The sequence below is a fragment of the Somniosus microcephalus genome, chromosome 2 (assembly GCF_052327205.1).
Source record: "Somniosus microcephalus isolate GS21.2 chromosome 2, FLI_Smic_1.0, whole genome shotgun sequence".
Taxonomy (NCBI): domain Eukaryota; kingdom Metazoa; phylum Chordata; class Chondrichthyes; order Squaliformes; family Somniosidae; genus Somniosus; species Somniosus microcephalus.
Genome location: NC_140988.1, coordinates 191,146,794 through 191,163,881, shown reverse-complemented (window position 1 = coordinate 191,163,881; position 17,088 = coordinate 191,146,794).

Sequence of the window (17,088 nt, the reverse complement as noted above, 5' to 3'; positions counted from 1 at the left end):
ATCTGTGAGGAGTCGGGACCTGAGGAGGCAGACCATAAATACAATGGGAGCAGAGGCAGCGAGGAACTGTGAGGAGTCGGGACCAGAGGCGGCAGTGTCTCCGGTGAATTCCAAAACAACAAAAAAAACAAGGAATGATGTCATAGGACTGCAGGTAGGTGATTGGTTGGTGTGTATTAACGTTTTTCCTCTCTAAGCTAGGTGTAAAGTCTGTGGGTTGTGCAGCTAATAACGACACAGACTTCAGGAGTAACAAACTAACAGGACTTTACTATTCGATGGTCAGGGCGAATCTGCCCTATAAATCATGCCACAGCACTTATATACCGGTGTGGTCACCGTCGGTATTACCGTATACAGAAGCCAAACAAGTAGTGCCACACCTAAAATAGTTCTCTTAAAGGTGAACGGTTACATACAATAGTCTCTTAAAGGTAGACGGTTACATACACTACAATCCTCCCTTTTTAGCTTACAACATACGTATTCCCCATTAAACATAACATATATTCAACTTCATGTAAAACAATTTACAGATATAGTCTCTGCGGAAAACAGTTCACAGGTTCAGTCTCTGTGGGAACAGTTCACAGATTCAGTCTCTGGTCTTGACTCGGTCTGAACAACATCTCTGTGGTGTAGCCGGTTCACATTGCTGGCGTGACTCATCCAATAGTCTTTCCCATGACGTAACAGCTTGAACTTCCGTCCTGCTGAACCAGCAGTGCTGACTTTTACAAACAGCTGGACTGCCTTCGTAATTTTTCCCTACTTTCCCATTAGAAGTGATAATGATTTAGATGGTTATCATCTTCGGCTTCGTCTTTTCCTTTTTTGCTTCTTGGAGACTCTCGGGGCTCCCTTCTCAGCTGCCAGCTATAGCGCCACCATCTCCCTATGTTCCTTAGACTTTAAGTGCTTCATCCTGATTTCTGCACTTTGGGAGTTTTCATCACAAGCTGGGCAGACCAAGTCCTTGTAATATTCCGTGTCACTCAACAGGGCATGGTAATATTCGGTGTCATCCTGAGCTAGTCTAGTGAGAGGGCCTGCTACTTCTTCCTTACCCAACTGGATGTTAGCCGACTGTTGTTCCCTCCCTAGACATCTTTCCTGAAGGGACTTCTTCATGCGTTCATAGTCATCCCGCTCTTCCTGGGTTGCGTACTTTTGGCATCCCAGTAAAATCTGTGTTGCAACCTCAGCTATTTCCATAAATTTTGAGAGCTCCGAACTCCTTCCCTTTGAAGATTGAAGCTCGTGTTTAAATTGTTCCCATTGCAGAGTCTTGTCCCTCAGCATATGAAGGAGTTGGCTGACCGTTAACTCTTCCACGGGAACACTGTGGATCAGAGTCTTCTCCATTTCATCCACCTTTTCCTCCAATGCTTTCACCTTCTTTTCCTCTTGTACTTTGGCTTTCAGCGCTCGGAGAAGTTGCGCCTTGATGCTCTCTAGCTCATGTTCAGGGGCCATTCTTACAGTCTCTGTGTTTCTTACAGTTTCCTTTTCTTCCACTGAAAGGATTCCCAGTTGAATCTGTTCTTCAAGTTGTTGAACCTCGGTCATTGCCGCCTCATATTTGTCTTGGGTTTCCTTCAATATTTTTATGAGTTCTGGGACATCTTGTCTTTCATGTTCTGCCATGTCTTTCACCTCTAATTTCTCATCTATGGATGGAACTTCTACCGATGAGTCTGTCTTGGCCTTGAGCTCATCAAGAATTTCCTGCAGCCTTTGGACTTCTTGCTCATGTTCAACCTTTAGTTGCTCATATGCTTCTACTGAAACTAGCTTTTCGGAGGTTGCCGAGTTAACCCCCTCCAGAATTATAGCCTGGGCCTGTTCATACTGTTCTTTCAACTTCTCCCACTCTGCTTGTAAGGAGTCGTAGAGAAGAACTGGAATAAAATCCTGGCTTCCTGAAGATTCCTCTTCATTTGCTTCTTTCGCAATTTTCTGTCGGAGTTCAGCCAAGGCTGCTATGTTATCTGCCTCTCGAAGCCTCACTGCCATCAAATCTTCTTTATTCTTGCAGTCTATCTCAGCCATTTTCCCTTTACTTTCATTTAACTGAGTGAGTAGTCCCTTATTCTGGGCTGAGAGATATTGCACCTTCTCCTGTAGACCATTGCACTCCTTCTCTGCTCGACATAGCTGGTTACTGCTGATTTGGTTCTGTGTTTCAAGTTCCAACATCCTTTGCTTAGCTTCTTTCAGTTTCGCCCCTATAAGCTCCTCTTGCAACATGGCCACATTATTCTCATCAGGTAAAGAAGCGTTTCTCTTTTCTATGTCCAAGATTTTTTTCTGCATCTCTTTAAGTGCACATTGCGATTCAGCTTCTCTTAACCTTGCCTGCACTAGCTCCGTCTCCAATTGCAGGACAAAATCCTCAGTGTAGCGTGGTTTGCCTTTATGCTGTATCTCTAGATCATGCAAATATTCTAACTCCTGAACATCATAAGGGAGATGTGATCGGTAATTGGTCACGATGGCTCTATGGTCGCTCTCTGCTTGAGCCAGCAGGTTCTGTTGTCTTTCCAGACTCTCCCATTCGGTGTCATAGAACTTTTTCATTGTTTTCATCTCTTGTACGAGATGGTAACTCAATTGTTCTAATTGTTGTCGTACTTTGAGATAACGTTGAGTTCGAGCCCGGTGTTCCTCCGTAATGCATATGTCTGTAACTTGAACAGACTCAGAATTCTCTGTCTTTATACACGCCATCGTTTTTCCAACCTTAGTCAGTGAGTTCATGTTAACCTTGTTTTTCATACTTGGGCTGGACTTATCGTCTTCCGGCTCAGAGTCTGAGCTGCTTGTCTGCACCGAGTCCTCACTCGTCATTGCTTGTAGGTAGTGCCATTCCATGTCTATTTTCTTGATCCACTCCCGTCCTAGAAGTGGTGGTCCTCCCTCAGGTAGTACGTATAAGTTCATTCTTGGGTGTTCTTTACCCCTATCTCTCACCTTGACTCTTATCTTTCCCATGGGGTATACTTCATGCCCCGTGTATGTCTGCAACACGAACTTGGTATCTCTTAAGGGTATATGTGAGAAGAGCCGGTGGTAATCCCTTCGATTTATGACTGATACAGCTGATCCAGTGTCCAACTCCATTTTCACTTGGATTCCAGCTATTTTTAGCATGACCCAGATAGTTTGTAGGTCAGCTTCCTTACTCACATTATGAATTCTCAGACTACCCAGCTCCTGGCCGTTTGGGTCTGAGTCTGAATTCTGTTCGTCTGAACTCTTCTCAGCCACCTTGTGTACCTTGTTGTACTTTTCCTGTGATGGCTTCCTTTGGTTGTTGGTCTTCTTCCCTGACCGGCATACCTTAGCGATGTGACCCAGTTTGCCACATTTCCTACATTCCTGGTTCTTAAACCAGCATTGGTTCTGATCGTGTGTTGTCTTCCCACAGCGATAGCATTTTGTTATACTCGAGGTAATTTGGTCCACACCGAGTGCCGCTGCCTTTAGCTGCATTTCCGCAGTTCCTTTTGCTGCGGCTTCGTGCGATGCTGCTATAAGGACAGCCCTGTCAAGTGTAAGGTCGTTCTCTTCGAGTAATCGCTTTTGCGTCCCTTCCTTGGACAATCCGCATACGAACTTGTCTCGCAGTGCCTCTGTCAGATTCCCTCCGAACTGGCAGTGTTTCGCTAGCCTACGCAGTTCGACCAAGTATTCCGCGTTGTTTTCGTCTTTCCGTTGCGTTTTTGCATAGAATTTGAATCGTTCAGCCAACATCAACGGTGCGGGGTTCAAGTGACCCTTCAGCACTGCTACAATATCATCAAAAGTCTGCTCCGCCGGTTTAGCTGGTGAGAGAAGATGCTTCAACAACCCGAATGTTTTCGCACCCATTATGTTAAGTAAGGTTAAAGCTTTTTCATCCTTTGCTATTTTATTAGCCTTACAATGTATCTCAATACGTTCCACGTACGTGGTCCAGTCTTCTATCTCAGAATTAAAATCGTTGATGTCCCCACGCTCAGGCATCTTCCTTTCCTTGGGAACAACACAAGTATTTCTTTAAATTATTATTTTTTTTTCGACGATGGCGGCTTTTCCCGCAAAAATGGCGGTTTCCCGCTCTTTCCTTCCCTCCCCGCCCCTTCAATGGCGGTTTCCCGTGTCTGTCGTCTTCTCCGCCTAATGGCGGCTTCCCGCGTTTCTTCCCTGGTGGGAGGGGTACGCTTTCCCCACAGCGGACAGGTTCAGCCGCTGGGCTGGCTCTCGCACAGTTCCCCTTACTCGGCTCTGTCTCTCTCTCTCCTGCCCGCTCGGCTCTACTGGCTCTGGGTACACCCCGTTGACGGAGAACAGTTCAGCCGCTGGACTGGCTCTCGCGCAGTCTCTCTCCCCTTGCTCGGCTCTGTCTCTCTCTCTCCCGCCCGCTCGGCTCTACCGGCGCTGGGTACTCCCGTTGGCGGAGAACAGTTCAGCCGCTGGACTGGCTCTCGCAAAGTCTCCCTTGGTCGGCTCTGTTTCTCCCGCACGCTCGGTTCCCATTCGCCTCCCAGCCCTCTCGCAGCCCGGTGCTTCCCTCCCCAGCTGCGGCTGAGTTTCTCTCTTCCCGCGCCTACGCTCCCGGTCTCAGCGCTTCGTGGCTTCGGTCGCTGCCCGGCTTTCCCGCCGATCGCGGTCTGGCTGTCTCACGACGCCGTTGGACCCGACTTTCCGTCCGGCTCCTTTCCCCCTCGACCGTGGTCGAGTGCACAGCCCTTATCCTCCGGATATTCTTTACACTTTCCCTTACTCACAGTCTCCGTGGCCACCTTGCTTCCTGCTGATCGGCTCACTCCGCACCGTGGCAGAAGGGACAGTCAGTGCCTGTTGCTGATGGAAGCTTTTGTTGCTAAAGTCTTCCTCCTTTCTATTGCTGCAGCCTCGTGTTTTCTCCCAGCAGAACGACGAGGGCGGTTGCCTCGCTTCGACGCTCTTTAGTTGCTTTGGTAGTCTTGCCGCAGGGTACGATCGGACTCGTCGCCACTGTAAAGTCTGTGGGTTGTGCAGTTAATAACGACATAGACTTCAGGAGTAACAAACAAACAAGACTTTACTATTCGAAGGTCAGGGCGAATCTGCCCTATAAATCATGCCACAGCACTTATATACCGGTGTGGTCACCGTCGGTATTACCGTATACAGAAGCCAAACAAGTAGTGCCACACCTAAAATAGTTCTCTTAAAGGTGAACGGTTACATACAATAGTCTCTTAAAGGTAGACGGTTACATACACTACACAAGCAGTGGTTTAAACTAAGGCATACTTTATTAAATTAAACACTTAACTAGATAAACTAATATAACTATAAATAATCATTGAATAAAGATATTAACTAATTAAATAAATATAATAAGATGAGACCAAGACATGGCAGAGCAGGTTGTGTGTCTGGATTGCAGTGTGTGGGAGTTTTTGAACAGCGAGACTGTCCCGAGCAAACACATCTGCAGTAGATGTCTCCGTCTCGAATCTCTCCGGCTCAGAGTCATTGAGCTGGAGTGCAAGTTGGAGACACTCTGACACATAAGGGAGGGGGAGGAGGATCTGGACAGTTTGCTCCAGACCTCAGTCACACCTCGTAGAGAGATGTTGGTTTAAAACAGGGTTGGTGTGACCGATAGAGTGCAGAATAAGGGAAACCCAGGTAAGAAAGAGAATGAAGATCCACAGAAACTGATCCTGTCCAACAGGTACAATGTACTTGCTACCTGTGAGGATAAAGATAAAGACTGTTGGAAGGACAGCCAGAATGTGGACCATGGCACTTTGCAGCAGGAGTCTGTCCTAAAGGGGGAGGAGGAGGAGGAGGGAGAGGAGGAGGAGAGGAAGAATAATGTGGTAGTTGTAGGGGATTCTATAATCAGGGGGACAGATAGCATCCTTTGTAAACAGGATCGAGAGTCCCACATGGTATGTTGCCCACCTGGTGCTAAGGTAAGGGACATTACGAACCAGCTTGAAAGCGTAATGTATGTACCTTTAAGGAGGGAACTACTTTTTACAGCTCATGTATACTGTAGTACCGGCAGTGACCACACCTGTATATAATGCTGAGTAGTAATCTGTACATATCAGTTGCAGTCTGATCCACGTTGAGTAAACACCATTGTACCGTTCTCCGCAGTCTGTGTCTGATTATTACACGGATGTAACATTGGCGACGAGGCAGGTTCGGACCTACCTGCAGCTCTGCATCACCTCCCGGGGATTCGTTCCTGGAGATCAGTGGATTGTAGGTCAAGGCCAGAGACTCGGGCGTCGACCACGGGCAACCGCCCAGTCATCCAGCAGAGACTCGAGAATTGCGGGGGAGGCTGTCGAGAGCCAGGCTTGGCTTTCCAGTCGAGGCGGTCCAGCGAAACGGGCTGGCAACAGGTAGTGCGCAGACCCTTCCCGGACAGCGATGGGTTAGAGCCCGACCGAGCGGCACAGCAAAGGGCCGAGCAGCGTCAATGGCGGAGAGAGAGAGAGGGCAGAGCGCACAGGGCGCAGCCAGCTTTCAGGGGCTGAGCAGCATCGGAGAGAGGGAGAGAGAGCGCGCGAAACCTACAGGGCGCCGCCATTGCCACGAGAACCGCCAGGAGCGTCGTCGGCAGCAGCGGGGGAGGAAGGAAAGCGCGGGAGATGCCATTTTAAGCCATTGGGAGATGCCATTTTAAACCACACCCAAAATGCCAAAGAGTGGCAGTATCACCGCATTTGACAATGAAGTCGAAGATTGGACTACATATGTCGAACGAATAGAGGTGTACTGCGAGGCAAATGAGGTGTCAGATGACAAGAAAGCGTCGGTATTGTTAAATTTAATGGGTGCAAAGACGTATGGTTTATTACGAAATCTAGTAACCCAACGAAGCCAATGGAAAAGAGTTTTGAAGACATAGTAACGATACTATAGGAACATTTAAACCCCACACCGCTGCTGATAGCAGAAAGATTCAAGTTTCACAAACGGAACCAGCATAAGGATGAAAGCAATGCTGATTATTTAACAGAACTGCGCAAAATATCGAAACACTGCCAGCTTGGAGCGGGACTGGCAGATACCTTAAGGGACAAGTTTGTGTGTGGGCTTCAAAGTGAAGGAACCCAGAAACGGCTTTTATCTGAAAAGGACCTTACGCTGGAAAAGGCTTTCAGCATTGCGGTATCATATGAAGCAGCAGCACAGGGCGCTGCAGAGATACAACAGAGACCGCAAGAATATGGCACAAATGAAATGTCATACAGAACAGAGAAGTGCTATCGCTGCGGCAGAACAACACACGACCAGAATGATTGCTGGTTCAAAGACAAAGTGTGCAGACAGTGTGGAAAAGTAAAACACATAGCACGAGTCTGCAGGTCGGGAAAGAAAACCAGCAATAAGAAACCGACCAAAGGGAAGTACAAGAAGGTACATAAGATAACGGAGAATAGTTCAGATGAACAAAAGAGTGATAACGACTCCAAAAGCAGGGAACTGAGTTGTCTGAAACTACATAATGTGATCACAACGGAGGTTCACCGAACCATTTGGGTCACTCTCAAGATAGCAGGAGTCCAGGTAAAGATGGAATTGGACAGAGGATCAGCCCTAACAGTCATAAACCGACGGGACTACGAGCGGCTATTCTCACACATACCCTTGATAGACACAAAAATTATTTTGAAGACGTACATGGGGCATAAAGTCCACCCCGAAGGAAAAATAAGGGTGACTGTTATATATAATGGTAAGGAAACACCAAAACTATACCTGGATATATTGCAAGATGGAGGACCGCCATTACTGGGACGTGAATGGATCCGGAAAATACAACTGCACTGGCATTCCATACAGGTACTGACTGTGGCTGACAAAAAGGATGACAACGTCACACCTGGGCGACTGTCAAAGTTCCTAACTGACTCGAAAGCAGTGTTCCAGCAAGGACTCGGAACACTAAAAGTCATGACAGTGACGATTAAAATTGAAGAAAACCCAAGCCCAAAATTTTTTAAGGCCAGACCGGTACCTTATGCGATCCGCCCAGCCATCGAAGCAGAGCTGGAGAGTCTGGAATGTTCAGGTGTACTTTCCAAGGTACACTGGAACAAGTGGGCTACACCCATCGTCCCGATGATGAAAAAGTCGTTGAGCAGCACGCCTGGGGAACCAAGGAAGGTTTGCATCTGTGGGGACTTTAAGGTAACAGTGAACCCGGTCCTTCACACCGTACAATATCCACTTCCGCGGATTGAATATATTTTCGGCTCGCTATCTGGAGGGAAACGCTTCACTAAGATTGATCTGGCCCAGGCGTATCTGCAAATGGAGGTAGAAGAAGCATCAAAAAAATACCTCACAATCAACACCCATAAAGGTCTCTACAATACAACCGGCTGGTATTTGGGGTAGCATCAGCTCCGGCTATTTGGCAGAGGGCAATGGAACAAGTCCTGCAAGGAATCCCAGGCACCCAGTGTTATTTGGACGACATCCTGGTCACGGGCGAAAATGACAGTGATCACCTTGCCAACCTGGAGCAGGTGCTCACTAGATTGCAGGAATATGGGCTCCGAGCTAACCGCCCCAAATGCGAGTTTTTTAGAAAACAGATCTCGTATTGTGGCCACGTTATCGATAAAGAGGGATTACATAAGTCCCCAGAGAAGATTGACTCAGTAGTCAAGGCTCCAGAACCGGAAAATGTTTCACAACTGAGGTCGTTCCTCGGGCTGGTAAACTACTACCATAAGCTCTTGCCAAATTTGTCTACAATACTACACCCACTGAACACCCTACTGCAAAATAGGGTGCCATGGAAGTGGAGTGAAGAATGTAGACGAGCTTTCCAGAAAAGCAAAATACTAATCACATCGAAAGAGGTATTGGCCCATTACAACCCAGCATTACCAATTCGGTCGGCATGTGATGCGTCATCCTACGGCATTGGAGCGGTGCTGTCGCACAAATTCTCGGACGGCTCAGAGAGGCCAATAGCCTTTGCGTCACGATCACTAACCTCAGCCGAGTGTAACTATGCCCAGATTGACAGGGAGGCCCTCAGCCTAGTGTGGGGAGTGAAAAAGTTCAATCACTATCTGCACGGGCAGAAATTCACCTTGCTGACTGACCACCAGCCTCTTGTCTCCATTTTTAATCCGAAGAAGGGCGTTCCGGTGATGACTGCGCAACGACTACAAAGCTGGTCGCTTTTTCTAGGGGCGCACCACTATGAGATTGAATATAAGGGCGCGAAACTGTAAGAATTCGCGATAATTTACAGTTCTGAAGATTAATTTTTTTGATTAAAGAATCCCGGGCGTTGTGCTTTTAAATTTCCAGGGATAAAAATGGCTGTCACACCACATGGCCGAAGACAAAGGGGCTTGGAATGCAGCTTTCTGTGTCTGGAAGTAAGGTTCAATGGAGCTGCCAATAAAAGGGGTGTCCCCACCCCCCCTGCAGCAGGACAATCGATGCCTGTTTACATAACTTTACCACAGGACAATGCTTTGTTTACAAAGCAATTGAATGCTATTAGCATTTGTTTGTATATTGAGTGGATACATCTAAACTGCAGAAGAGACGTTTGTACCTTGAATGGGAAACGTTTAAGAACTGAATGGGTCAAAATCACCTAGCATTCTGGACAATAGAGCAGTTGTATTTCCCTTTTGTTTCAGCCCGGGGAGCTCCGGAAGACACATTAACCCAGTCCAACCACTCTGAGTTAGCCAATCACAGCTTTCTCTTGTGTATTGGACCCTTTGGGTGGGGAATTTTGCACACAGCCCTTGCAGGGCAGAACGGCAGGACCTCACCAGGTATAAAGATAGCTGCTGAGAAGCTATCGCTCTCTCTTTACTTTGCTGGACCACAGGTGAGCAGGGTGTTCTGACTCCTCGGCAAGGCAACCTAGCAGGAGTTAGGGGGTGGTGATTTCAGGGTAATTGCTAAGATTGTTTAAGTAACATTGGAGCCATTTTATCCCTCGTTTTCACCGTCTGCAACCCCCTGTTACACACTTTTACTGTAATTACTGTGTTCGTGTGGTATAGTTTTTTTCTTTTGATTGTAGTTTATTTACGGAATAAAACTTGATTTTTCTCTCATCCAAACCACTTGTCCGTTTTAATATCATTAATTATAAGTTCCTCCACTCAGAACTGAAGGAGGGGTAGCGATTCAAAACCGCTGTTTGTAAATTGGTTTAGAGTGCAGCAGTAAAAGCCTGCTGACCAGGTGAATTACCGTAAACCAGGTAAAAGGTTGGAATTGGTCAGAGCTCAGAGGCAAAGGCTGCTGGCCAGGTAAATTACCATAAACCAGTTAAAAGAAGCTCAACCTTACAAATGAAACAGCATGGAAATGCTGATGGGCTATCACGCCTGCCACTGCCTACTGCGGGGGAAGCACCAGCAGTGGATCCTGTCAAAATATTCAATTCGACTATAGTTGAATACCTACCGGTAACTAACGCTTGTATCGAAAAGGAAACCCGAAATGACCCGACACTGTCTCGGGTATATGATTTGACGGTAAAGGGATGGCCAGCACATGGCAACTCACTGTTGCCAGCATTCTCGACAAGGAGAGAACAGCTGTCAGTGTGCCTGGGGACCTTGATGTGTGGATCCCGAGTGGTAATTCCACCCAAGTTAAGGGATAGAGTGCTCAATGAGCTTCATGAGGGTCATCTGGGAGGGGTAAAAATGAAAAGCCTAGCCAGGGCTTATGTGTGGTGGCTGGGAATCGATAAACAAATCGAGGACCTGACCAAGAGCTGCTCAGGATGCCAGAAAGTCCAAAATGCACCACCACAGGCGCCTCTACACCCATGGGAGTGGCCCTCATCTCCATGGCAACGGGTGCATATTGATTTTGCTGGTCCATTCATGGACTCAATGTTTTTAACAGCCGTGGACGCGCACTCGAAATGGCCTGAGGTCATCAAAATGTCCTCCACCACCACGGAGAAAACTATTGCAGTCCTACGGACCATTTTTGCCAGGAATGGCTTGCCAGAACAGATTTGCTCCGACAACTGACCACAGTTTGTGTCCGAAGAGTTCCGGAGGTTCTTGAAAAAGAGTGGGGTAAGGCATTACACATCCGCCCCGTATCATCCAGCCACAAATGGATTGGCTGAGAGGTTCGTACAAACCTTTAAGAAGGCAATAAAGGCTATGTACAATGACAACATTCCGCTGCAGCACAAGGTGGACAATTTCCTGTTCGCCTACCGGAATGCGACACATGCAGTCACCAACTAGGCCCCAGCCATGATGTTCTTTAACCGAACGTTAAGATCTCGCCTGGATTTGCTCAGACCAAACGTACGAAGAGATGTTGAGAGTAAGCAATTCCAGCACGTCCATGAGAAGCCAACAAGGAGCTTCAATGTAGGGCACCAAGTCTTGGCCCGCGACTACTGAACAGAAAAATGGCAGCCAGAAACAATATGCACACGGCAGGGCCCACTAATGTACACAGTGGACGTTGGGGAGAGCATCGTGAGACGCCATGCTGACCAGATCCTAGAGTCACAGGAACAATTCAACCCCATGCCTCGCCCATACATACCTGGTGATGAACCCGACATACAGGTCGCATCTACCCCAGAAACAGTAGCATCGGGAGCTGATGAACCAACCGACGACAGGGGGCCAGAATCGCCTCCGCACCAAGAGCAAGACACTCGGGAAAGGCGCTATCCAGAAATGATCAGGAAGCCTCCCCAAAGACTGAATTTATAAATAGACTATTTTCAGCTAATGTTGCATGTTAAAAGTGTTAATTGTAATTAGTTTGATATTTAATTGTTAAATGAGTGTTATGGTACTGTTAATCTAAAAAGGGAGGAATTGTAATGTATGTACCTTTAAGGAGGGAACTACTTTTTACAGCTCATGTATACTGTAGTACCGGCAGTGACCACACCTGTATATAACGCTGAGTAGCAATCTGTACATATCAGTTGCAGTCTGATCCACATTGAGTAAACACCGTTGTACCGTTCTCCGCAGTCTGTGTCTGATTATTACACGGATGTAACAGAAAGGATACTCGAGAGGGAGGGGTAAGATCCAGTCATTGTGATCCATGTTGGGACCTACAACATAGGGAAGAGTAGGCAAGAGGTCCTGTTTGGGGAGTGCCAGGAGCTAGGAGCTAAATTAAAGAACAGGACCTCAAGTGTTATAATCTCTGGATTATTACCTGAGCCATGTGAAAATTGGTATAGGGATAAGCTAATTAGGGAAGCGAACACATGGCTAAAGGAGTGGTGTGGGAAAGAGTGGTTCCATTTCATGGGGCAGTGGCACCAGTATTGGAACAGGAAGGAACTGTACCGTAGGCACAGGCTCCACCTGAACTGGTGTGGGACCAGGGTCCTAGCGGAAAGGATAAATAGGGCGGTCACAAGGACTAGTAAATGGTGGAATTTGTAGTACAAATAGTAGTTCAAAACCAAATGAAAGGGAAGCGAGTAGAGTAACAGTCAGAAATTGTGCTTTAGGCACTATATGTAGAGGGAAAACTAAAAGATGTAGAGTAATTAAACCAGGTGAAAAAAATAAAAAACAAGTGAGAAAAACATTAAATATGAAGGACAGGCTAGGGTGTGTGGCCCAAATAAGCGTTCTTTATACAAATGCACGGGGTATAAGGAATACATTAAATGAACTGCATGCACAAATTCAAATTGGAGGATATGGTATGGTAGCTATGACTGAGACAGGGCTGCAAGATGGTCAGGACTGGGAACTAAATACACTATTTTATAAGGTCTACAGGAAAGATAGGAAAAATGGTAGAGGGGGAGGAGTAGCCTTCGTGATTAAGGATGAAATCACTTCAATGATAAGGGAGGATATAACGACAGGTAAGCAAGCAGTGGAGACTTAATGGGTAAAATTAAGAAATAGGAAAGGATTTAAGACTATAGTGGGAGTTGTGTATAGGCACCTTGGTAGCAGCTGTGAAGTGCTAGATTGTATAACTGCAGAGATTAGACAAGTGCGCTGTAAAGGCAGAGTGGTTTTAATGGTGGATTTTAACTTTAATATAGATTGGGATAAGCAGACTAGCACCTGTCAGAAAGGTAGTGGATTTCTTGAGTGTGTCCGGGATAGTTTTTGACAACAATATGTCCTAGAAGCAACAAGGGGGCATGCCATATTAGATTTAGTAATGAGTAATGGGCCAGATTTAGTTAACAGCCTAACGGTGGATGAACATTTATCCAATAGCGATCATAATATGGCTGAGTTCAAAGTAGCGTTTGAAAGGGAAAAACGTGAAACAGCTAATAAGATTCTAGATTTAGGTAAGGCCGACTTCAAAGAGATGAGATAGAGGCTGTTCACAGTAAACTGGGTAAATCTGTTAATGGGTAAAATGATAGAAGATCAATGGAAGATGTCCAAAAAAGAATTTAATGTGATACAGAAGCAGTTTATATCCCTGAGGGGCAAGAGCTCTACTTGCCAAAAACAGCCATGAACAGCTAAAGAGGTAAAGGACAGCGTCAAAATAAAAGAAAAAGCATTCAAAAATGCAAAAAATAGCACAGGTCCTGGCGAATGGGAAAGATACAAAGAACAGCAAAGGGTCACTAAACAGATAGTAAGAGCTAGAAAAAGGGAGTATGAAAGGAATAGCAAAATCAACACACATTATTTTACAATTATATCAGGAAAATGAGGGTAGTCAGGGGCAATGTCGGCTCCTTAAAAACTGAAAGCGGTGATATTATCAATGATATTAAGGAAATGGTGGACATGTTGACATGTTGAATAATTACTTTTTTCAGTATTTACAGAAATCCCAAGGAAACTAAATCAGGGACAGGAACTCAATGAAATTAATGTAAGTAAAATAACAGTAATGAAGAAAATAATGGCACTAAAGAGTGACAAATCCCAGGATCCCATCCTAGGGTTTTAAAGGAAGTAAGTTCTCTCGATTCAGGAACCGTTCCTTTTGATTGGAAAATTGAGCATGTCACTCTGCTATTTAAAAATAGCGAAAGAGGGAAACCAGGGAATTATAGACCAGTTAGCCTTAGATCAGTTGTCAGGAAATTGCTACAGTCTATAATTAAGGATAGGATGGCTGAACAACTCAAAAATTTTCAGTTGATCAGAGAGAGCCAGCATGGATTTGTGAAAGGTAGGTCATGCCTGACAAACTTGATTGAATTTTTTGAAGAGGTGACTAAAGTAGTAGCTAATGGAATGCTGGCCTTTATATCTAGAGGACTAGAATACAAGGGGGTAGAAGTGATGCTGCAGCTGTACAAAACCCTGGTTAGACCACACCTGAAGCACTGTGAGCAGTTCTGGGCACCACACCTTATGAAGGATATACTGGCCTTGGAGGGAGTGCCGCGCAGGTTTACCAGAATGATATCCAGACTTCAAGGGTTAAGTTACAAGGGGAGTTTGCACAAATTAGGGTTTTATTCCCTAGAATATAGAAGGTTAAGGGGTGATCTGATCGAAGTTTTCAGGATATTAAGGGGAACAGATAGAGTAGATTAGAGAGAAACTATTTCCACTGGTTGTGGATTCTAGGACTTGGGGGCATAGTCTAGAAATTAGAGCAAGCCTTTCAGGAGTGAAATTAGGAAACACTTCGACACACAAAGAGTGGTAGAAGTTTGGAACTCTCTTCCGCAAATGGCAATTGATGGTAGATTAATTGTTAATTTTAAATTGGAGATTGATAGCTTTCTGCTAACCAGACATATTAAGGGATATGGGCCAAAGGCGGGTGTATGGAGCTAGGTCACAGATCAGCCATGATCTCATTGAATGATGGAGCAGGCTCGAGGTGCTGAATAGCCTACTCCTGTTTCTATGTTTCCATGCCTACAACGCAATGAACGGGTGTGGGTTAATCACGTACTCCCATCCCATGCCCGTTTTCAGAGGTTAGCCAATTTCTACCCCCTGAGCTCCAGAACGAGCCATACCCCTAGCTAAGGTGTTCCAGTATAGATACAACACTGACAACTGCCCAACAATGTGTAAAATTGCCCAGGTATGTCTTGTCCATGAAAAACAAGACAAATCTAATCTAGCCAATTACTGCTCCATCAGCCTACTCTCAATCATCAGTAAAGCGACGTAAGGAGTCATAAGTGCTAACAACCAGCACCTACCCAACAATAACCTGCTCGCGGAAGCTCTGTTTGGGTTCTGCCAGGACCACTCAGCTCCAGGCCTCATTACAGCCATGGCCAAATATGGACACAAAAGGTGAATTCCAGAGGTGAAGTGGGGGTGACTTCCCTTAACATCAAGGCAGCAATTTACCGAGTATAGCACCAAGGAGCCCTCGTAAATCTGAAGTCAATGGGAATTCAGGGGAAAAGTGGCTGGAATCAACTTGGCACAAAGGAAGATGGTCAGCCCCTGAACATCACTGCAGGAGTTCCTCAGGGCAGTGTCCTAGGCCCAACCATTTTCAACTGCTTCATCAATGACCTTCCCTCCATCATAAGGTCAGAAGTGGGGATGTTCGCTGATGATGTACAGTGTTCAGCTCTATTTGTAATTCCTCAGATAATGAAGCAGTCCATACCTGAAAGCAGCAAGACCTGGACAACATCCAGGCTTTGGCTGATAAGTGGCAAGTATCATTCATGCCACATAAGTGCCAGGCAATGACCATCCCAACAAGAGAATGCCTAACCACTTCCGCTTGACATTCAATGAATTTACCATCACCAAGTCCCCCACCATCAGTATCTTGTGAGTCAACATTGACCAGAAATTCAACTGAACCAGCCACATACTGCCATGGCTACTAGAGGAGGTCAGAGACTGTGTATTCTGCTGTGATTTGCTCACTTCCTGACTCCCCAAAGCCTTTCCACCATCTACAAGGCACAAGTCAGGAGTATGATGGAATACTCTTCATTTGCCTGGATGGTTGCAACTGCAACAACACTCAGGAAGCTCAACACCATCCAGGACAAAGCAATCTGCTTGTAGGCACCTCATCCAACACCATAAACATTCACTCCCTCCAACACCGGTGTACCATGGCTGCAGTGTGTACCATCTACAAGATGCACTGCAGCAACTCATCAAGGCTTCTTCGACAGCACCTCCCAAACCCGCGTCCTCTACCACCTAGAAGGTTAAGGGCAGCAGGCATGTAGAGATATCATCACCTCCAAGATTCCCTCCAAATCACACACTATTCTGACTTGGAAACATATTCATCATCACTGGGTCAAAATCCTGGAACTACATAGCTAACAGCGCTGTGGGTGTACCGTCACCACAGGGACTGCAGCGGTATAAGAAGGCAGCTCACCACCACTTTCTCAAGGGTGATTAGGGATGGACAATAAATGCTGGCCTTGCAAGTAATGGCCACATACTTTGAATGAATGAAAACAAGTTTAGGGGCTAGGGTATGTAAGGTTCTCAAAATTCCAACATTTCCCCGAAGTTATTAATCCAAAGGGACCCTGGATGGACTTGATTTTAAAACCAGGGCACCCAAAATAGCTGTGGTAAACCTCATGACCAGGCCGAATGCGATTATAAAACAAAGGTTTTGCAAAGTAAGCAGGTCAAGGAGTTCAAATTTTAAACTAATCAAGGATTTTGTAAAGACTGATGAAATGGACAAAAGACTGTAACATTCCAGTCCTCAAGTGGGAATGGGCTCCATCAAGCCATTAGGCTCTCTGCATTTTAAATCGGGAACCGCTCACCAGAGACATTAAGCCTGAATGGGAGCAATTCAGAACTGGTCTTTAACAATGGCCAGGGTTTCGAGGCTACTTCAGACATAACAACTATCACTCTACAGGTCATTTTTATAAATGTTTTTAAACATTTAAACAAGCTCACCCAAATCATACAAAGGACTGATCTGATTTGCCGAGCAGATAAGGGCTCCCGATGGGGGTATAACTATGGGCCCATCAGGAAGCCACTCTCTCTCTTGCCTTTTCTCTCCTGCCTCCTGCCTCTCAACTCGCTGCCAGATTACAACCAGGATGGGTTGTATGAAGAAGACTGCGTGGGGCTTCGAATAAACGGGCCCTCAGTCCAGCTCATTCAACCCAACAGG